Below are 8012 nucleotides of genomic sequence, written 5' to 3'. Positions count from 1 at the left end.
TTGCTTTGGGGTCTTATGGAGCATCCACTACATCGGCATGATAGATTAAATCATTGGCCATTGGTGAGGAACCCCCAATCACTCTCGCAACCAGGTCCCATCCTAAAGCTATCTTGGCAACCACCAGGTGTTATCTCATCAGCATAAACTCATATACAGTTGAAGAGGCTTACTATAAATAACAAAAGACTGTCACTCAGGAAATTCCACCAGTTTTGGAAGCTCTGTGACAAGAACCTGTGCCAAAGACCAAACCTTTATTTGTTATTATATGACAATATCACAATTATGGTTTTTATTGTGTCATTTTAAAACAATACAATAAAAAAACTTGATGAGTCAAGTATCACTCTAGTTCTACTCCAGTAACTTTTCATAAGTTCTTAACCAGAGATATGGCTGTATTTATCACTTTATTGCTTTATTTAAAAATAGTATTGATCAAAGGTAACATCAAATGTAGTCATTGAAAACATGGGTCAGTTTCCCAGAATCAAGTCCAACATGGAGGGATAAATGCAGGTACAGGCCAGAGAGAGGCCTGGAGTCAGAAACTAGGAGAGCAAGGAGAGAGAGGGGCTCCCACAGGCCAAGCAACTGTGAACTTTCCAGCGTCCTACATCCCCGACTGCTTGTGGCATGGATGCAAGTGTGTTTAAGATTCAGTGCCTCTGCACCTTTTCCCCTTCAGTATCTGCCTCCTCCTGTCTATTTGCCTTTCGAAACTCTGTCAACATGTTGGTTCCTTGAGCTCTTCCTGGACTCCATCAGGCAGTTACTGATCCCTTCCTTTGGGCTTCCACAGTTCTTTAAACATCTGTCACATGTTTTGTGATTATTGATTTATTGTTATGTCTACTGTTACTTAACCACTTGCTCCAAGGATGGGGTCAGTCTCTGAATCCCAGCATCTGGAGCAGTGTCCAGAATAGAAGAAGCACTTCCGTGTTGGTTAAATGAACCTATTTAGAAAGTGTTAAAATGTATCTCTCAGGTGAACTGACAGCAAGCTCCTATCAGTTTATTTCACCCTGACTACAAGGAAGCTATTTCCAGCAAAGCCAGCTCAGATTTCCTTCAGTTAGATAGCTTTTGATAGTTAAAAATAATGATAATAACAGACAAGTGAGGCTACATTGCCTTGCCAGACGAGGCACCAGAAAGGAACGTTCTGAGCTAAAAATCACTATGCAAATCTCAGACCCAGGGTCAGCCACCTGAGTTACATTCCACAAAACCAGGTGGGGAAATCTCTGGGAGGGCATTTCTAGTCTCATTACATTCCATGAGGGAATTGCTGTAACGTTTTACTGGAAATGCTAGATATTTATCCAAAAGCACAATAAATTTTGCTCCAGCCTACTTTTTCTCTCATTTTAGTCCTACTTAGTACCCAAGTAGCCTGAGTCTTGTGGAATGGGAACTTCCAAGTCTTCAGTCACAGGGGTGCACATTCCCTGCTGGCTTTCAAACAGGGGCTGCCTCACCACCCTGAGCAGGAATACTCCTGCACTGGAGGCTGGGAAGGATAAGAAGGGAGGGATATGGAGAGATTTGTTAAAGGATACAGAAAAACAGATAGGTAAGAGGAATTACTTCTAGTGTTCTATACCACTGTAGGATGACTATAGTTAACAATAATATACTACATAGTTTCAAACAGTGAGAAAGAGGATGTTGAATGTTCCCAATACAAAGAAATGATAAACGTTTGAAATGATGAATACACTGATTACCATGATCTCATCACCAGATATTATTTGTATCAAAATATCACTAGGTACGTCATGACTATGTACAACAACTATTTGTCAATTAGGAAAAAATAAAATAAAATTTTAACAAAGAATGCTCTTAGGCCAGACACGGTGGCTCACACCTGTCATCCTAACACTTGGAAAGGCCAACGTGGATGGATCACTTGAAGTCAGGAGTTTAAGACCAGACTGGCCAAATGGTGAAACACTGTTTCTACTAAAAATACAAAAAAATTAGCCAGGCATGGTGGCTCATGCCTGTAATCCTAGCTACTTGGGAAGCTGAGGTGGGAGGATCACTTGAACCCAGGAGGCAGAGGTTGCAGTGAGCCGAGATCGCACCACTACACTCCAGCCTTGGTGAGAGTAAGATTCTGTCAAAAAAAAAAAAAAAAGAATGCTTCTAAATGTTGGAGTGAAGAAGGCTTTTGTCCATCCTGTGCTAATTATGACCTTTTTATGTTGTTTTTTTGATCCTTTGACATCTTGGGGCCTTGCTGACCCTGGAAGGACTGCTTACTCCCAGGGTAGAAGGTATTACTATTTGAACCACTAGACTGAGTCAAAATGATCTGTCCTCACCAACGTTGATAGGCATTATTCTTCCAATTCCTTGAAGGTCTCAATAGAACAAAAAGACAGGGGAAGGGCAAATTTTCTCTTTCTTCTGGAGCTAGGACATCCAGCTTCAGATCTCTGACATCAGAACTGCAAGTTCTCAATCCTGGGACTCTGGGACTTATATTAGTGTTCCCCATCCCACTCTACTCAAAGATATATTACTGTTCCCCACCCCACTCTACCCAAGACACCTGACTTGAGTCACTCAGAAGACTAGGTAAGGGTTTACTGAGGGAGCTGGCAACCCATCCCTGACATGTGTGACTCAGCCAGAACCAGAACAGTAGGAGCCTCACTGCCTCCACCCTAGTGCTGCCATATAGAGCAGCTAGAGCCTCTCCTGTGGACTCAAGCCTAACAGTAGGAGTTCCCTTGGGAAGGTAGGATCATCTCCACCTCTTTATCTTCGTTTCTTTATTGGTACAGTGGAGATGGCAATAATAGTACTGAAATCTTGGGGTTATCATAAAGATTAAAGTAATTAAAACATGTGAAGTGCTTAGACCATGCCTGGTGCATAGCAGGCACTTTATAATCATTTACTTCAATAAAAACACAGGTCCTGGAGCCAAAGACTTGACCTTAATTGATATGTGAACCAGGTAAAAGTCACTTAGCCATTCTGAGTTTCAGTTTTCTGATTTGTAAAATGAAAATAAAATAGTACCTATCTTGAAGGGTTTTCATGAAGATTAAATAAGCTAATAGGAAGAAATCACCATAACAGCCTGCACCACAAATGTTAGTTAATAAATCTTGGCAAGCTGGGTACTGTAGCTCACACCTGTAATCTCAGCCCTTTGGGAGGCTGAGGCGGGTGGATCACCCGAGGTCAGGAGCTCGAGACCAGCATGGCCAACATGGTGAAACCCCATCTCTACCAAAATACAAAAAAAATTAACCGGGTGTGGTGACAGGTGCCTGTAAACCCAGCTATTCGGGAGGCTGAAGCAGGAGAACTGCTTGAACCTGGGAGGTGGAGGTTGCAGTGATCTGAGATTGCGGCGTTGCACTCCAGTCTGGGCAACAAGAACAAACCTCTGTCTCAAAATCAATCAATCTTGGCAACCAACAAGGGTTCCGCCTGGCAAAGGTTTTGGCTCTGTGGGGTAATGCTGCCCTCTGCCGGACTATTAGGTTTCCTGCTTTGTTTGTTTTAATAAACTGTTGGGTTTGTTCCCAAAGTTCTATCCCACCCAGCAAAAAGGCTAACACTCTTCAAAAAGATTATTTTCTCAGAATACGTTTCTGAGAAAATGAGTACAAACATGATTTGTTGATTCGCCATCCACAAATGGCTTTCCTCATTTGAGAAACAAATGAGCCACTTGGAAACTTACTTGGGTTGCAATTTTATTTCCAATTTTATCTTTATGAAGAAATCCAGGCCGAGTGCAGTGGCTCACACCTGTCATCCCAGCACTTTGAGAGGCCAAGGCAGGCGGATCACCTGAGGTCAGGAGTTCAGGACCAGCGTGGCCAATATGGTGAAGCCCCATCTCTACTAAAAATACATAAATTAGCCAGGTGTGGTGTCACGCACGTGTAATCCCAGCTACATGGGAGGCTGAGGCAAGAGAATCGCTTGATCCCGGCAGGCGGAGGTTGCAGTGAGTTGAGATCATGCCAGTGCACTCCAGCCTGGGGGGCAGAGTGAGATTCCATCAAAAAGAAAGAAAGAAAGAAAGAAAGAAAGAAAGAAAGAAAGAAAGAAAGAAAGAAAGAAAGAAAGAAAGAAAGAAAGAAAGGAAGGAAGGAAGGAAGGAAGGAAGGAAGGAAGGAAGGAAGGAAGGAAGGAAGGAAGGAAGGAAGGAAGGAAGGAAGGAAGGAAGGAAGGAAAAGAAAGACAAATACAAATAAAATCACCTATGTTGAGATATTGCTGCTTAATTTTTTTAAACTTTTCTTTTTCTTCTTAAACTCAATAGAAACAATATGCTTAAATTTTCTGATTTTCCTTATTATTGCTTTCCTATAAGTTGAGAATATTGTGATAAGTGGCCTAATCTGGTAATTTGCACACACATTGTATTCTTTTGGCACAGCTATAGTGTGATAAAATAAATAAATGAAATGTCATAGCAGGGCAAAAAGTAGAGCACTTGAAACACTGTGGTGTGCTAATCGCCTCACTGTGGTTTGTGATGTGCCCAAAGCAAGGGGAAGTAATGAGAACACCACACAAGGTCTCTGTCCAGACTCTTCAACTCTGATCTTTGGACCGCAAAAGCAGCCATAAGATACATAAATGAATGAGTGCAACTGCACTGTCATAAAACTTCATTCATAAATGTTGAAATCTGAATTTCACATAATTTTCAAATACTACAAAATATCATTCTTTTTATTTTTCTCAATTGTTTACAAAAGTTAAAACCATAACACAAAAACAGGCTGCTGAACAATTTGGGCACAGAATCTGTAGTTGTGGACCTCTGGTCTAGAGTCATCCACCAAGAGCAGGCCAGATTCCGAGAGGACAGAATGGTGATTTAAGCAGAAATAACATGGGGACACTACTGCTGCATTCTTTAGACCCTTGAGGGTGTCACTCATCTCTGCCATTCCCCTTGATGCAGCATTTTTTCTTATTCTCTCTCTTGACTAGGGATACAGTTATTTATACACACATACACACACACACACACACACACACATATATATATATATACTTTAAGTTCTAGGATACGTGTGCACAATATGCAGGTTTGTTACATAGGTATACATATGCCATGTTGGTTTTGCTGCACCCATTAACTCATCATTTACATTAGGTATTTATCCTAATGCCATCCCTCTCCAGCCCCCAACCCAACAACAGGACCCAGTGTGTGATGTTCCCCATCCTTTGGCCAAGTGTTCTTATTGTTCAGTTCCCACCTATGAGTGAGAAAATGAGGTGTTTGTTTTTCTGTCCTTGTGATAGTTTGCTCAGAATGATGGTTTCCAGCTTCATCCATGTCCCTGCAAAGGACATGAACTCATCTTTTTTATGGCTGCATAGTATTCCATGGGTATATGTGCCACATTTTCTTAATCCAGTCTATCACTGATGGACATTGGGTTGGTCCCAAGTCTTTGCTATTGTGAATAGTGCCACAATAAACATATGTGTGTCATTTGTCTTTATAGTAGCATGATTTATAATCCTTGGGTATACCACCTAGTAATGAGATCACTGGGTCAAATGGTATTTCTAGTTCTAGATCCTTGAGGAATCACCACACTGTCTTCCACAATGGTTGAGCTAGTTTACACTCCCACGAAACAGTGTAAAAGCGTTCCCATTTCTCCACATCCTCTCCAGCATCTGTTGTTTCCTGACTTTTTAATGACCACCATTCTAACTGGTGTGAGATGGTATCTCATTGTGGTTTTGATTTGCATTTCTCTGATGACCAGTGATGATGAGCATTTTGTCATGTGTCTGTTCGCTTGCATAAATGTCTTCTTTTGTGAAGTGTCTGTTTATATACTTTCTCCACTGTTTGATGGGGTTGTTTTGTTTGTTTTCTTGTAAATTTGTTTAAGTTCTTTGTAGATTCTGGATATCAGTCCTTTCTCAGATGGGTAGATTGCAAAAATTTTCTCCCATTCTGTAGACTAACTGTTCACCTTGATGGTGTTTCTTTTGCTGTGCAGAAGTTCTTTAGTTTAATTAGATCCCATATGTCTATTTGGCTCTTGTTGCCATTGCTTTGGTGTGTTAGTCGTGAAATCTTGCCCATGCCTATGTCCTGAATGGTGATTGCCCAGGTTTTTCTTCTAGGGTTTTTATGGTTTTAGGTCTAACATTTACGTCTTGAATCCATCTTGATTAGTTTTTGTATAAGGTGTAAGGAAGGGATCCAGTTTCAGCTTTCTACATATGACTAGCCAGCTTTCCCCCAGCACAATTTACTAAATAGGGAATCCTTTCCCCATTTCTTGTAACTCTCAGGTTTTGTCAAAGATCAGATGGCTTGTAGAGTGTGGTATTATTTCTGAGGACTCTGTTCTTTTCCATTGGTCTATATCTCTGTTTTGGTACCAGTACCATGCTGTTTTGGTTACTGTAGCCTTGTAGTATAGTTTGAAGTCAGGTAGCGTGACGCCTCCAGCTTTGGTCCTTTTGACAGGATTGTCTGGCAATGCGGGCTCTTTTTTGGTTCCATATGAACTTTCTAAAGTAGTTTTTTTCCAATCTGTGAAGAAACTCATTGGTAGCTTGATGGGGGGAATGGAATTGAATCTATAAATAACCTTGGGCAGTATGGCCATTTTCACGATATTGATTCTTCCTATCCATGAGCATGGTAGTTTTTTTCCATTTGTTTGTGTCCTCTTTTAATTTCACTGAGCAGTGGTTTGAAGTTCTCCTTGAAGAGGTCCTTTACATCCCTTGTAAGTTGGATTCCTAGGTATTTATTCTCTTTCAAGCAATTGTGAATGGACGTTCATTCCTGATTTGGCTCTCTGTTTGTCTGTTACTGGTGTATAAGAATGCTTGTGATTTTTTGCACATTAATTTTGTATCCTGAGACTTGCTGAAGTTGCTTATCAGTTTAAGGAGATTTTGGGGGCTGAGACGATGGGGTTTTCTAAATATACAATCATGTCATCTGCAACAGGGACAATTTGACTTCTTCTTTTCCTAACTGAATACCCTTGATTTCTTTCTCTTGCCTGATTGCCCTAGCCAGAACTTCCAACACTATGTTGAATAGGAGTGGTAAGAGGGCATCCCTGTCTTATGCCAGTTTTCAAAGGGAATTTTCCAGTTTTTCCCAATCGTGTGTGGGTTCCCGCGCTGCGTGCGAGCGGACCGGGTATGTCTGTGTGTGGGGCTGTGGATTTTGCTCCTGGTGGTGGTGGGGTGTTTCTGGGTTTCTCTCAGCCCTCTCGCCCGGGATCAGGCTGCCGGCTCTAGTGCCAGCCTGGGGCAAAGCAGGGCCATCCCCCACACCCCAGCCCCCACGGGTCTTGCCCACAGGCCGGGTCTGGTCGGGAACAAGCGACCGTGGTGGGGGCGTTGTGAGAAGAAAAAGGCCACGCGCGCTGGGCCGGGCTGTTCGCCCTTGGCCAGCCTTGGACGGTCCGGGTGGGTGGGGCAAGAGGGGGCCTCGCAGCAGCTCCCCAGCGGCCAGGGATCCAAAAGAATCCCTCTGCGACAGGGCGGAGGACCGGACGGGGTCCCAGGATCGTGGGCCCTGGGCCCTGACGCCTCGGAGCACTCCCTGTTCCGAGCGGGCCGACGTGGTGGAAGCTCGGGAGCTCCGGAGCCGTGGGAAGGCCGTGGGCGAGCGGCTCGGGGGTCCCGATTCGAGCCCGGCGACCCCGGGCTGGCGGTGCCGGCTGGAAGCCGGCGGGCAGGGCTGGGCCGGGCTCTTGGGGGCAGCCAGGCGCCCCGTGCCGGCGTCTACGGCCATACCACCCTGAACGCGCCCGATCTCGTCTGATCTCGGAAACTAAGCAGGGTCGGGCCTGGTTAGTACTTGGATGGGAGACCGACCGCCTGGGAATACCGGGTGCTGTAGGATTTTTCGCTTGCATTCTTGTCTGTCTTTCTTTTCTACCTTCCTTTCTTACCTTCTCTCACTGGCTCTTCTTTCTTTCTTTCTTTCTTTCTTTCTTTCTTTCTTTCTTTCTTTCTTT

The 8012-nt window shown here is 43.6% G+C and overlaps 1 pseudogene; it reads left to right on the top strand.

Moving 5' to 3' along the window:
* Nucleotides 1-7774: 7774 nt before the first annotated feature.
* On the top strand, nt 7775-7897 carry LOC115899307 (annotated as a pseudogene).
* Nucleotides 7898-8012: the final 115 nt, after the last annotated feature.

Source organism: Rhinopithecus roxellana, chromosome 8, assembly GCF_007565055.1.
Source record: "Rhinopithecus roxellana isolate Shanxi Qingling chromosome 8, ASM756505v1, whole genome shotgun sequence".
NCBI classification, from domain to species: Eukaryota; Metazoa; Chordata; class Mammalia; order Primates; family Cercopithecidae; genus Rhinopithecus; species Rhinopithecus roxellana.
The sequence above is the reverse complement of the archived record's forward strand: the minus strand, read 5'-3'. Positions and strand labels throughout refer to the sequence as shown.